General features: G+C 41.1%; 1 protein-coding gene across 2 annotated transcripts in view; it reads right to left on the bottom strand.

Annotated features, from left to right (window-relative positions):
• The window catches only part of sty (sprouty signaling antagonist), a 28353-nt gene extending 15819 nt beyond the window's left edge, over positions 1–12534 (bottom strand). The window contains exon 1 of one of the 2 annotated variants that reach the window (XM_015188437.2): positions 12428–12534. The gene's annotated coding sequence lies outside the window, so the exon portion shown is untranslated. Of the gene's footprint in view, positions 1–1136; positions 1894–12427 lie in introns of those variants that run through there. The other variant, XM_001352824.4, reaches the window with a different exon arrangement.

Genomic DNA, 12534 nt, shown 5'->3' with positions numbered 1-12534 from the left:
CTGGCACTGCGATGGCGTTTCCGTTAGCCTCAAAAATTAACAGCAAGCGAAAAAGTAAATAAACTTAAAAATATTTCATTGCGTTCTTCGTTTTTTTTCTTTTTTTTTATCAATCTTTTTGGAAGGGTCTGCTGATATTTTAAGCGTGTGTCAGCGCGTTGGAAAAAGAAAGCAAAAGCAAAAAAGGCAGGGGTACGGCCTTATCGAGCCACACATAAAAAGTGTCATAGGAGAAGGCAATACGAGAGGTCTACCGATGACGAAACACACCTCCGCTTAACGCACTTTTTCTTCGGTTTCTTTTTCTAGATTAAACACAATAAATAGTTTAAAAATAGAAAAAAAGTTAGAGGGGAAGAGCTGGAGAGCGGGAGTGGGAGAAAAATACATTCTCGAGTGTCCAAAGGTTTAAAAGCCACACAAAAAAAAAAACAAGAAAGAAAAGAACAAAAATAAGGAAAAAACTGATTAGAGGAAGAGGTACAAAAGTCTGTGGCTGATTTGTGAATGGAATTCTCTATGGAAACGAAACGCGAGAGTGATCGATCGATAGATCAATCGGTTCGGTTATCAGTCATGTTCATAGAATATATAGAATATATTTCAGTATTTCTAATATTATATTTCGAGGGATTATCTGTATGTTTTGATCAGCAAACAGACAGCTGAAAGCCACAGGCGGCGAGAGTACAAGCATTCGAGTTTGTTCTCGGGAGAGTATTTCATTCAGAAATCGACATCTTCAAGATACATGTCCAACTGTCTTGTATGTGGATAAGTTCCTACATTTCCATTTCCATCTATTTTCCTTCCTGCTTCTATCATTCCATATAAATACATATGTATGTACGAGAGTCTGTGGCTTTCCTGTTATGTTTTTGTGTCACGATGTGGCCATAAATTAATCAGATATTCCTATGGATACATCTATGTACAGTGTACACCAATTATTTATATACTACATATAAGAATTTTATTGCATTTCCTGGCTATGCAACAACAACATCAACAACAGCATCTAGAGATACATTCTGAAGGCCAAAACGTGAGCACGTTGAAATTAACTGAAATTGCAGCACACAATTTGTATCTGTATCTCAAGCAGCTGTTTGTGGGCGAGAAGGGGGCACACTTACATTGATTTTCAATAGCAATCCGTGCAATTTATTCCGTAATAAATCAACATATATATCCGCTAGATATAATCCTTTTCTGGCACTGGGTTTCGTGTTGTAGATATACAAAAAAAAAAATGTAATCCAAAAGATAGTAGATACAGGCACTTTTTGCTGGTTCGGATTTCGGGGGTTCAAGATCTCCTCTTTTCTTGTTGTTGTTGTTTTTTTTTTGTTATACACGATCTGCCGATCTATACATATGCGTATATATATATTCCAGATATATATATGTTTGTTGTTGTTGGATTTTATTTAGCATTTATTAAAAATGATTTTTCGCTTTGCTCTTTTTCGCATTTCATTCACAAAAGTAAATTTAATTAACACAAAAACGATGACGCCTGACGCCGGACGCCTGACGCTGCCGTTGACGCTGACTGCAGCTGCGACGCCAACTGCGAGCTGCGAGCTGCGAACTGCGAACTGCGAACAGCGTCTGGTTTCGATATTGGTCTCCCGCGTTGTTTGATTTTGTTATTATTTTTGTTGTTAAGAATAATAAATAATATACGATTTTTTGAACGATCGATCGGAACGGGAACGAAACGGTAACCGTATGTACGTCGACGTCGACAGCGACGCTCACACGATCTCTCGGGAAACGGGGGCCACGTCGTCGCCTGTCGGTGTGTGTCGGTGTATGTCTCTCTGTCGCTCGATTGTACGAGTGTGTTTGTGTGTTTGTCGTCGTCTCGCCTTCCGTGTGTGCGTGTGTGTGTGTGTGTGTAAAATATTTTTATGCAATTTTATATATAAATATATATATATGTATATATAGATGTTTGCTGCTGCTGCGACGGCGACTGTTGTTGTTTGATTTTAATTTTTTATTTCATTTTTTTTCTCTCTCTCTCTCTCTTTCAACACGTTTTTGTATTTGAATTATGATTTTGTTGCTGCTGTTGCTGTTGCTTTTGCTTTTGCTTGTGGTTGTTGATGTTTAAATAGACATTGATTTTCTTTGCGCAATTTGCATTTTTAGAGGCACATTATTTCCATTGGAAGCAGGAATTCCATTCAAAAAAAAAAAACATTCAAACACAGAATTTGATCTCACTTGTTGTTGTCGTTGTTGTGGTTGTTACTGCCGCTGCACACAGATATTTGTTGTATTTTCTGTTACGATATTGTTTCAAAAAAATTGTTGTTGTGTTGTTTTGGAAAAAAAAAAATATTTGATCTTTGTAGGAGTGGTAGATTTTCGAGTCGAAGTCGAGTCGCGGCAACCTCTCAGCACGAGGCGGGGCGAATTAATGGATCTTGAACATTGACAAATCCATAGACATTTGGTTGATATTTTTTTGTTGTTTGCCGAAAATATCAATATGGATATTTGATTAACGGACTTTTCTGAATTGAAAAAAAAAAATCCTATCTGCTGTTTCCTTGTCCGCGGCAGGGATGTTGAATATTTGTTGATGTTGTTGGCTTTATTTTTGTTGTCGAAAATATCAGTAGTATGGATATTTTAGTGGGATAATCAACGTAATTTTCTGAATTTAAAAAAAAAATTCGACACGTCGTTTCATTGTTCGCGGCCCGAGTTCAAAAAATGTAATGTACCCATGATTCCCACTGTGCCGCCGCCGCCACCGATTCGTGAGGGAAAAAGCCACTCGAAACGCGAACGCACTCAAGAGAGCGCGGCAGCTTAGCAACTTAGGGCCCTGTCCGAAACATGTTAGGAGCCCCTGTTATGTTAAGTGCCAGAGATTTTACGCTTTACGAGCTCGATTGGGCAACGTGAACGGTGGCGGGGGCGGGGGCAAGGCCGTGCGCACGCTCCAAATGTTGCCGGGGCTTGCAAAAATGTTTCTTGGCCAACAATACTCATGTTGCTGAGAGAAAAAGGTATGGAAAACAGGTGAAACGACCAGAAATATCGAACGCATGGCCAGTCTAGGCTCCTCACCCCTTGCTCAAAATACTTTCTTGTAAAATCTTACAACAATCATGGCATGTAGGGCCCTGAGGTGAGGTGATCTTGTCCATACCTGCCCATAACCCATAATAGTTTCATGTGCACATGTTCTTAAGGCCCCTAAAAAATGTTGCTGGCAAATCCACTCATGTTGTTTGCGAAAGGACTTCTTCTTGGCCAATATTATAATACATCGATCATTATTAAACATTAAAAGTCAATAAAACACATATTTCCGTATAATTTGTCCCCGATATTATTTTCTAAATTTACTTAAGATATAATATTTCATTAACTTTAATGTGAAAGCTTGTTTAAATCAGCTATAATACATTTTTTCATTATTTTTTTTTAATCTTTTTTATTGTTGATTGTATTGTAAAGAAAGATGATTCTGACCAAATTATTGTATGGTCTTATGACATTCGACTTTACACAGAGACAGCCTTGTGGGAAGAGCATGCAGTGAGAGCGAGAGAGATACATATATGCGTCTCGATGGTTACACTATGCAGATCCCATTTTTCCAATCATTTTTTCACGAATAGTGCTAAAAAGGGCCGTCATACATGTAAACAAAAAAATTCGTCTTTTTCCTGATCATAATTAAATCATAATTAAATCGATACATTTCGATTCGATTGTATTTTAAGCAGCAGAAAATTTTAAATATTTTCATTTGACGAAACAAATTCTCAATCCAAACAGCATGTTGCCGAGACATGCTAGATGCAACATGCTGCTGAGCTGCTGTCGAGAAAATGTTAGGTATTGAGTGAGATATTTGTGCGATACAAGAGAGCGAAATGAAGCGAATTGAGAACAGCAACGAAAAAGTACTAAAACAACATACACTCTCTCTCTCTCTCTCTCTCTCTCTCTCTCTCTCAAGTTGGTACAAAAGCAGGCTATAAACCCCTTAGCATCAAAAAAGCACTCATGTTAAGCATTAAGATTTTTGTTTAGCGAAATGAGCGAAGAGAGCGTGTTTGTGGCGAATCGATGGAGTGAGAGCGAGGCCGGCTGCCGATCGTTTATTCGCCGTATCTGTATATCTCGCTCTCTCTCTCTCTCTCTATCTTTCGCCTTGTTTTTTAATTGAACAAATTTTTCATTCTCAAAAAGCGGCGAGTGGAGAGGCATACCATACCATACCGATGGGTGTGTGTGTGTGTGTGTGTGTGACTTAATTATGTCTGTGTGTGAGTGCTATTGCTGAATGGGCGTTTTACCAGCGATTTGAAAGCGTTTTTAGAGCAGTTTTAAGTGAATTTTTTAGTAAATATATTAGAAAAGACGAAATGCTAGTAGTAGATAGAAATCGACTGTAAGAAGGCCAATTAGTAGGGAGTTGTGGAAAGGAGAGTCAGATAGAGCACAGGAAATCGCGTGCCATAGTGGCCAGGCGAATTCAAACACACACACACACACGCAAAACATTGAGAGCGAGCAGGCAGACCAGACCCACTCAAAGAGAGTGTATGTATTACAGCTACAACAGAATTTGTGTTGTTGCAAAGACACATGGCTGGCGATGAAACGGCCTTCCCTGGGATCCCCTCCCCAACACCCAGGGAGGGAGGAGAGGAGAGGGGAACGAATGGGGCGGGCGGCCTATGTTGAGAGCAAGAGCGAGCGAGCGACGACGACGACGACGACTTTTCGTACTAAAAACCAACCGGACGTTGCCGCCGCCGTCGCCCCCCAACAGACCCCCTCTTGTGACAGTGTGTACCCCGCCGCTAGCCCCCCCACCCCCACGGCACTGCTGCTCGCTCCCTTCTTCATGTTTGTGGAGCTTTGTGTCTGTGTGTCTGCCTCTCTCTCTCTCTCTCTCTCTCTGCCTGTGTGCGTGTGTTTGTGTGTAAAAAAAACGGAAATTGAAAATATGCCAACTTGTAGGCGCGCTGCTGTCGCAAGGGAAGAGGGAAGAAGAGGTGGGGTGGGGTGGGGTGGTGGTTGAATGAGAAGAAGAGGGGAGAAGGCGGCAAGAGAATGTCAGAGAGGGGCGAGACAGTGGGGTCGAGGCGAATTCATGTCAGTTTTATTTTTTCATTCATTTAAATTTAAATTCAAACAACAGCAAAGTGGATTCCCCACAATACCGCCCCCTACCCCTACCCCACCCTACCCTACCCTACCTGAAACACCCTTCCTCCCCCTCCCCACCCGCACCCCCTCGTTTGTGACCAGACTTTTGCCTACGCGGCGAATCCAAATCGGAATCAAGTTTTCCACGAATGGGTGTGCTGTCGCTGCCGCTGCCGCTGCCGCCGTCGCTTTTCCGGCCTTTGCGTGCATAAACTTGGTAATTTTCCTCGTCGTCAATTTGCCAATCACCTCCACCTCCACCTCCCAGCCACACCACAGTCTTCCCTTTCCCCCCCCTCCCCCTAGCGAGTGTCGCATTTTCCATATAATCCACGTTTTTCCCTCAATGAAATTTTCCTCTGGCTTGTTTTCACCAAAACGGAGACGCGGTGCTGCTACCTCTGCTCTGCTGCTGCTCTGCTGGCGTCGTCGCGTTGGCTGACAATATGAATGAAAAATACGCACACACAGAGAGAGAGAGAGAGAGAGCGAGAGAGAGGGAGAGACCCGACGACACTAAAAGAGAGGCTAGAAAGTAGCTGCTGGAGAAGTCAGAGGGAGAGGGAGAGGGCGGAGGTGGAGGTGGCGGACCGACCTGCTGGAGAAGGAGAGGCGAACGATGGTCTATGCGTGGATTCAAGATGTTGTTTCTCTCCCTTTCTCGCTCTGTGTGTGTGTGTGTGTGTGCGTTGCATGAGGTAAGATGTTGGGCCTACATGTGAATGAGTGGATCTGTGTGTGTGTGTGTGAGATCAGGTGGGACCACGACAATCAGAAATCATTCACACCGAGCAACGAGAGGCAGCATAGGGGAAACTATGAAAGATTGGAAGGGAAATATTGAGTGAGCTTTCTTTCGTTTCTCTCCAATTTTGCAGCACTCTTCGGGTTCCCTTACTCCACGCTCCACTGCCTGTCCTTCTCTATTCAAAACGTACTCAAAATTTAAACATCTCGCCCCACTCAAAGTGTGAATGATTTTGAAAGAGCCAAACCAACAACAAGACTGTGCTGGAGCAGAGCTGCCGAGCGGCGAAGAGAACCAACAGACACCAGACTCGTGCCCCACAACTGGGGACTCGACAACCCTGTGTGGCGAAATCTCAAAAAACCAGTAGCACTTTTCTTGGCTTCTACATAACAGAAAAACAACAAATGGGAGGGGGGGCAGAAAAATCAAGTAAAATATAACAACAACAACAACAACAAAATAAAAAGCGTGCGTTCCAGCAGCAGCGAATGATTTAAGTGTGAGCCACGATGATGTGAGTGTGAGTGTGAGTGCGAGTGTGAGTGTGAGTGTGAGTGCGAGTGTCGGTGGCAAGCCAAGCCTCGAAAAATCAGAGCTCTAGTAAACACAGAGATAATCTAAGCGACTAGAGAAATGGTTAGAGGGCGGGGGCCGATCCAGAGATTAGCATGAACTTTCCAAAGGGGAACTAGAGAAAGAGGCGGGGGCAGCGGCGGAGAGGCATCATCATAGTTACTATGGGGGGGCACACACAGCATACAAAATAGGCGCTCAACTCACGCACACACTCACACAGATTCGCCGTCGCCGTCGCCGTCGCCTGCCAGGCCAGGCCATGCAAATTTCCTCTCAACTCTTTTCGCAGCGAATTCGATTCGGAATGAGCCGAAGAGCGTAGCGCAGCGGCGAATTGGGCCAGGCCGTCGGGAGAGAGCAGGCAAATCGACAGCGCGAGAGCGTGTGTTTTCGCTTCGTTTCGTTTCGCTTCGTCGTCGTTTTTATGAATGAACGGAACGGAATATAATGAATGGAGGCCTTCGTCGTGTGTTCGCTTTTTGCAAAGTCAAAAATGTTGTCTTTGCTTTTTGGGTTTTTCGTTTTTGGGGTTTTCTTTAGCGTTTTTCTTTTCTGTTTCGTCTCTGGTAATATTTTCTTTTGAATTTGTTTAAATTTTCGATATTTTTTTCTCTTTTGCTTTTTTTGTTGAAGTTGCAGTTTTTTTTTCGGGGGGTTTTTCTTTGGAAAAATGCTTAAAGCAGGTCATTTTTTCCAAGACTTTTTACCGCCGCAGACGATTCGTCGCCATAAATCAGAAAACAAAAAAAAAAAAAAAATATACCCCATATAAGGTGTTTTTTATTCCGAATTTTTCGACTTTGCCCACATTTTGTGATTCTTTTTATTGGGGCGTGGAGGCGTTCCACATTTGGCTAAAACGAGTCACAAAAACGAAACTAAAGCTAGAGATACCCTAAGCTAGAGATACCCTAGGAGAGCAATGGCTCGAATGGCAGTAATTGGAGAATTACTTTCCTCAGAAAACAGAAGCACAGGTGTACAAATATTACAGTAATAATAGAGATACAAGTAAGCACAGAATACTCTTGGCACCATTCAAGTTGTTGGGAATTGCTCTCTGCTCTTGGGTTTTCATTCGACTTTTGGCAGTGAAAACAGTTTAAAAACTTTATTTACAGAATATATAGAGATTTTACTTTTGAAAATTGTTGTACCCATTCAGTTGAGCGGCGCTGTAAGTATAGCGATCAAAACCGATTTCTGTAGATTTTGTATATTGTACATATATTATATATAATTGTTGGACTACTTTGCCTGGAAATCGATTTAAGGTTTTTTAAATTTCGTATAGGGATTATAAAAGTATATATTTTAATAAAATAAGAATAATACATATGTGTGTACAAATGTATGTGCATACAGGGTGCCTCCCAATAGATGATGAGCCTAACTTTTAAAATAAATCAAAAACTAGTATGCATTTTTGCCTATAAACTCATTTTATATATTCTTCAAAGTATATTCTTTAGTTATAAATTTGAAATTTTCAATCTTTCGCCTTTAGCTTTGCGTAAGAGATATACGCTTTTAGAAGACAGATGCAACCGGCACGCTAGACCTCATTCGGCTTTGCACCATATGAAACCGAATACATATACCAAAAAGGATCCTTCTCTGATCTGTGATTTCATCGCAGCAGGAACCACTTTGTGTCAACGTCAGCTTCCGTGTCACTGAAGGGTCAAACAGGGTCTCAAAGGTCTTCTTTCCGGCGCTTCTTTTTGGTGGGCTCTCATCGGAAGCCAATTCTAAATCACGTGTTTAAAGGTCATACAGCCTTTCTTAGGGCACTTTTTTCTTCCAAAACCTCCACAATTTTCTCTTAATTATTTGCTACCAATAATCTTTGTCCTTTTATTATTTTTGTCCTCTTTTGGGGCCATTTGAGCACTTGATACAATACTACTGAAAAGACCCTCATTCGACCCACTTCTAGGGTACAATTTCCGTCTAAAATAGATCAAATTTTTTCATATCATGAGATACCAACAACTTGGGGTCTTTCGGGACACATATAGATCCATATTCAAACATTCGAATTTCATTTGGAGCCCAATCTAGCGATAGCTTTCTACTTTCACTGCAAATTGAATTTAAATTCCATGGAAATCCGGACATCGCAAAAATTTCATCAGAATTGCAGAGCATTCCGTTTCGTGGTAGTATCTCGAAGATAAGAATTTTGGGGGTTTTATCAGGTCTGCCATTCAGTGCGGACGGGCTCTGGCTCTGAGTCACGGGGCCAACTCGTGACTTGGCCAAGAACAGTTTTTTTTTAGGCATTTTCCTGTGTCTTTTTGTTGTTTGCCAAAAGCAACTATTGATAATTCCATACAGTAAATATTTAATCACGAGCGAGGATTTCCGGGTGTATTCGAGAGGTTTTTTTTCTTGGAAAAAATTGAAGAAAAATTATAGAAAATCTTTCTAGAATGGGAACCTCCCTGTCTTTGATTTTATTGGCTGAAAACTGAATGGAACTCGTGGGAAACAGCGGGGAGAAGGCGTATCTGCCACATGCCACCAATAATAAATGCATATTTAAAATTACAACCAAATATGGGAAAGACATGGCTTAAAGAGTGGGCTCCTAAAATCAAAAATCAATCCAAAAAAACCAAAATCAAAGTCCAAGCTGGAAGCCGCGCTTTCCCTCCCGTCGGAGATTTGCATATCATAAAAAGGCGGAGAGAAAGGGGGGGGGGGGAGGCCTAACAAGCCGCACTCAACGCTGGACAGCCCCCACATGGAAAAACTATTTTAAATTTTTGTGTTGTGTTGTGTTGATTTTTAACTGATTTTCGGTGGAAAAATGTGGCAGAAAACGCCAACTCGCTTCCGTTCCGACAGCCAGCGGGAGAGAGAGCGAGAGAGAGAGATACACCCAGCGATTGAGGAAATGATATAAGAGATAGAGAGAGAGAGAGAGAGAGAATGGAGATCTGTGAAACCCACAGCAGAAACTGTAATGATAGCCATAGCTCATAATTTTCGAGTGTTTTTTAAAGGCGGAGGAGTGGCCCCCACATTGAATATTCATAATGATTCATATTCCCCTCCGATCCCCTCCCTGTTGCCAAAAACTGGACATATTCGGACATATTCGGCGACCATTTATGGTCATTCGGAAGATACACGTGCCGCGACATCAAGATAAACCCAAAAAACAAACCAAAAGTTTGAGGATCGATGGCAGAAGGCAAAGATCTGATGGAATGGAATGCCAAATGCAAAAAAGAATCCAGAGAGTAAGACTAGGAGGAGATAAATGCTCTCTCTCAAGAGTGGAGACAGCTGGAGAGCCTCCAAGGAGTGAAGAATGGAGGGGATACCCCTGGAGGATGGCAGATCGGTAGCCACATCCGCTGTCAAGTCTTTTGGGAAATTAACGCAGTTATTCACGCAACAGCCCCAACAACAGAAAGGTCGGGGTCTTCAGGCCCATCCCCAAAAACCAAAAACCCAAAAAAGCCAAAAGAAACAACAACAAAATGAGAACTCACTTAGGCGGAGGGGGGAATGGCAATGGGAATGGGAATTGGAATTGAAATTCCTGCGACGATCAGCATGAAATGTGCGCATTAGTCTTGGTCAACGCCAGGGCCCCCAGCCCCCAGCCAATCCTCAGACCCAACTCCAACTCCAGCTCCAGCCTCAGATACAGTCGCCAGCCTCAAACGAGGCTAATTGAATGCTGCAGATACAGATACGGATACAGATGGGAGGAGCCTTAACCCATTGGGGAACTGAAATTTAAGTTTGAAGCGCTTTTTCCTCGATGGGAAATAATCCTGCTTTCGTAGGAAATCCTTCACCTATAGGAAATTTCTGTAATTAACGAGTAACTTTTTACTGAAATCTGCAGAATTTTTGGGTTAAAAACCCTGTGGAATAGGCTCTGAGGAAACCCTTTTTGGTAGACATGGAAAAAGCCTTCTTTCTAGCCAAAAATGAATGAAAATTCTATACAAAAAACCGAAGAAGGCCTAAGGCTCTTCCTTAAAAAAAAATTCCCCAGTAATCGCATGCTTTAAGGATTTATCAAGATTTCCATATGGCTTTCAGCAGGTATACATACGTTTTTTTTGCTCTAGAGTTCTTGAAATTTCCAGAGCTGGCAATGGGTTAAAAATCTTTCAAATTGAAGCCACAAAAAGCAAAAGTGTGTCGTTTGCAGGCCCTGATCTTGATTTTTTGCATCATTATATGATGCGCATTCACAGATTATACAAATTTCATACAAAAATAAAACCCAAAAAGAAGCAAAATACAATCAAATGTATGAGTATATATCACGATTGTCTGGGGATCTTTTTTTTTGTTTTTTTTTTTGGGTTTATGAGACATCTGCAGATGAACACAGCGGGTCTCCATCTCCCCATCTACCCGTCGTCCCATCCTCCATTCTCGCCATCATTCAGGCTCCAATATTCCATTTGAAGATTCGTTCGGCTGTCGGTATTTTGTGCGGCTACTGTTTCGAATTTCTCAAAGTCGCCAAATAATTTTAATGATCTGCCACTAAATTAACTTAAGAGCCACTCCACTCTGCCGCTCCACTCTGCCGCCGATCTTCGTCTTGCCGCTGCCTGGGCTGCAGCTTCTTTTTTTTCGTTTTATTTTTGGGCCACTGAAAATGATTTATGGCACATTCCAAAGCGAAGACTAAGCTCTAAAGCTGCGGCTACTGATTTGCCTTTGGGGCAAGGTACATATACGCGGAATACGCATAGAAGGAAAGGTTATATTTGACTTTTAGCAGAGACTCCGCTGAGCCGTTCAGCCGTTGGTTATAGGGAAATATCTTGGGAGTTAAGGAAGAAAATGTTTCCAAGAAATGGGTTCTAAAAGGAACCTTTTAAGTTATTAAAAATAACTAGAATTTGTTGTAAAAGTGTGAAATAAACCATGAATCAGTGAATGGAAAACCTCTACCAACTGAAGTCGCAGAATAAATACAGTTCGCGCTACAACTTGAGCAATAGGGACACATCTATGGCCTTGTGTTGTCTATTGGAGAACCCTCACTCTTAGAGTAACCCTATGATATGGATAGCATTTTGAGACAGAAGTAACCCCAAGAAGAAAGTGTATCTTTAAGGATTCAATATTGATCATTATTCCCAGCTCCAATCGAATTTGGGCAGAGCTCAAATTACACAAAATTATTATTATAAAATTCTAAAAATTAATGTATAATCTTAAATGAATCACGATGAGCAGTTAAAGGCTGTTAGAGCTTATACTTATACTTAAAAATTGTAGTAAAAATTGTTATAGAAAATAATACATTTAATTTGCATCTGTAAGATACTAAACCTGTGGCTAAATTTTAACCTATTCGAAGGATTACAAACTAATTTAAGCTCCAAAATATTGTAAAATTCTTAAGGACGTATGTATGTATCCTTTGGATTCAAAAAAATATAACAAGATTTAATAAAAATACAAAAATTCATGAGTTAAACGCTACAATATTTAGCTTTTTGAAGGATCTATAAGAGACTATTTGGCACCATTCGAAATGGCTTTGAATGTGGCACATATTGTTGAATTAATTCTAAAAAGATCTCTAATCTGTAATATTTATTCACAATTCCATAAAAGTCGCAAAAATGTAGTAAACATTCGATAAAAACTCTTGATTAAATCCTCAAAATCTTGTCATATTGAAAAGGTTTCGGAGACACTTGGCCCCCTATTCTATAGCTAATCTGTGGCTTTATACCACTTCCTAAGAGGGGCTTTTGAAAGCTGAATCTTTGCCATGCCCATGACACCTTTTCTAAGTACACTTTCACCTTTTGTTAAACTTGTGGCAGCACTTTGGAGTAGGAAAAGGAAACAAACTAAGGACTACAGACTGATATTTGATAAGGATAAAGTGTAACGGGGAAAGGTACTTACCAATTTTATGCTAAAAGCTAGCAAGAGCAACGAGTGGATTACTTCTTTCTGGTTCTTCGAATTTCTGATTTCTTGATGCAAAAGGTCCTTTTTTTGTGGGCTCTTTG

The sequence above is a fragment of the Drosophila pseudoobscura genome, chromosome X (genome assembly GCF_009870125.1).
Source record: "Drosophila pseudoobscura strain MV-25-SWS-2005 chromosome X, UCI_Dpse_MV25, whole genome shotgun sequence".
NCBI classification, from domain to species: Eukaryota; Metazoa; Arthropoda; class Insecta; order Diptera; family Drosophilidae; genus Drosophila; species Drosophila pseudoobscura.
Note: the sequence above shows the minus strand (reverse complement) of the source record. Positions and strands in the feature narration are given on the sequence as shown.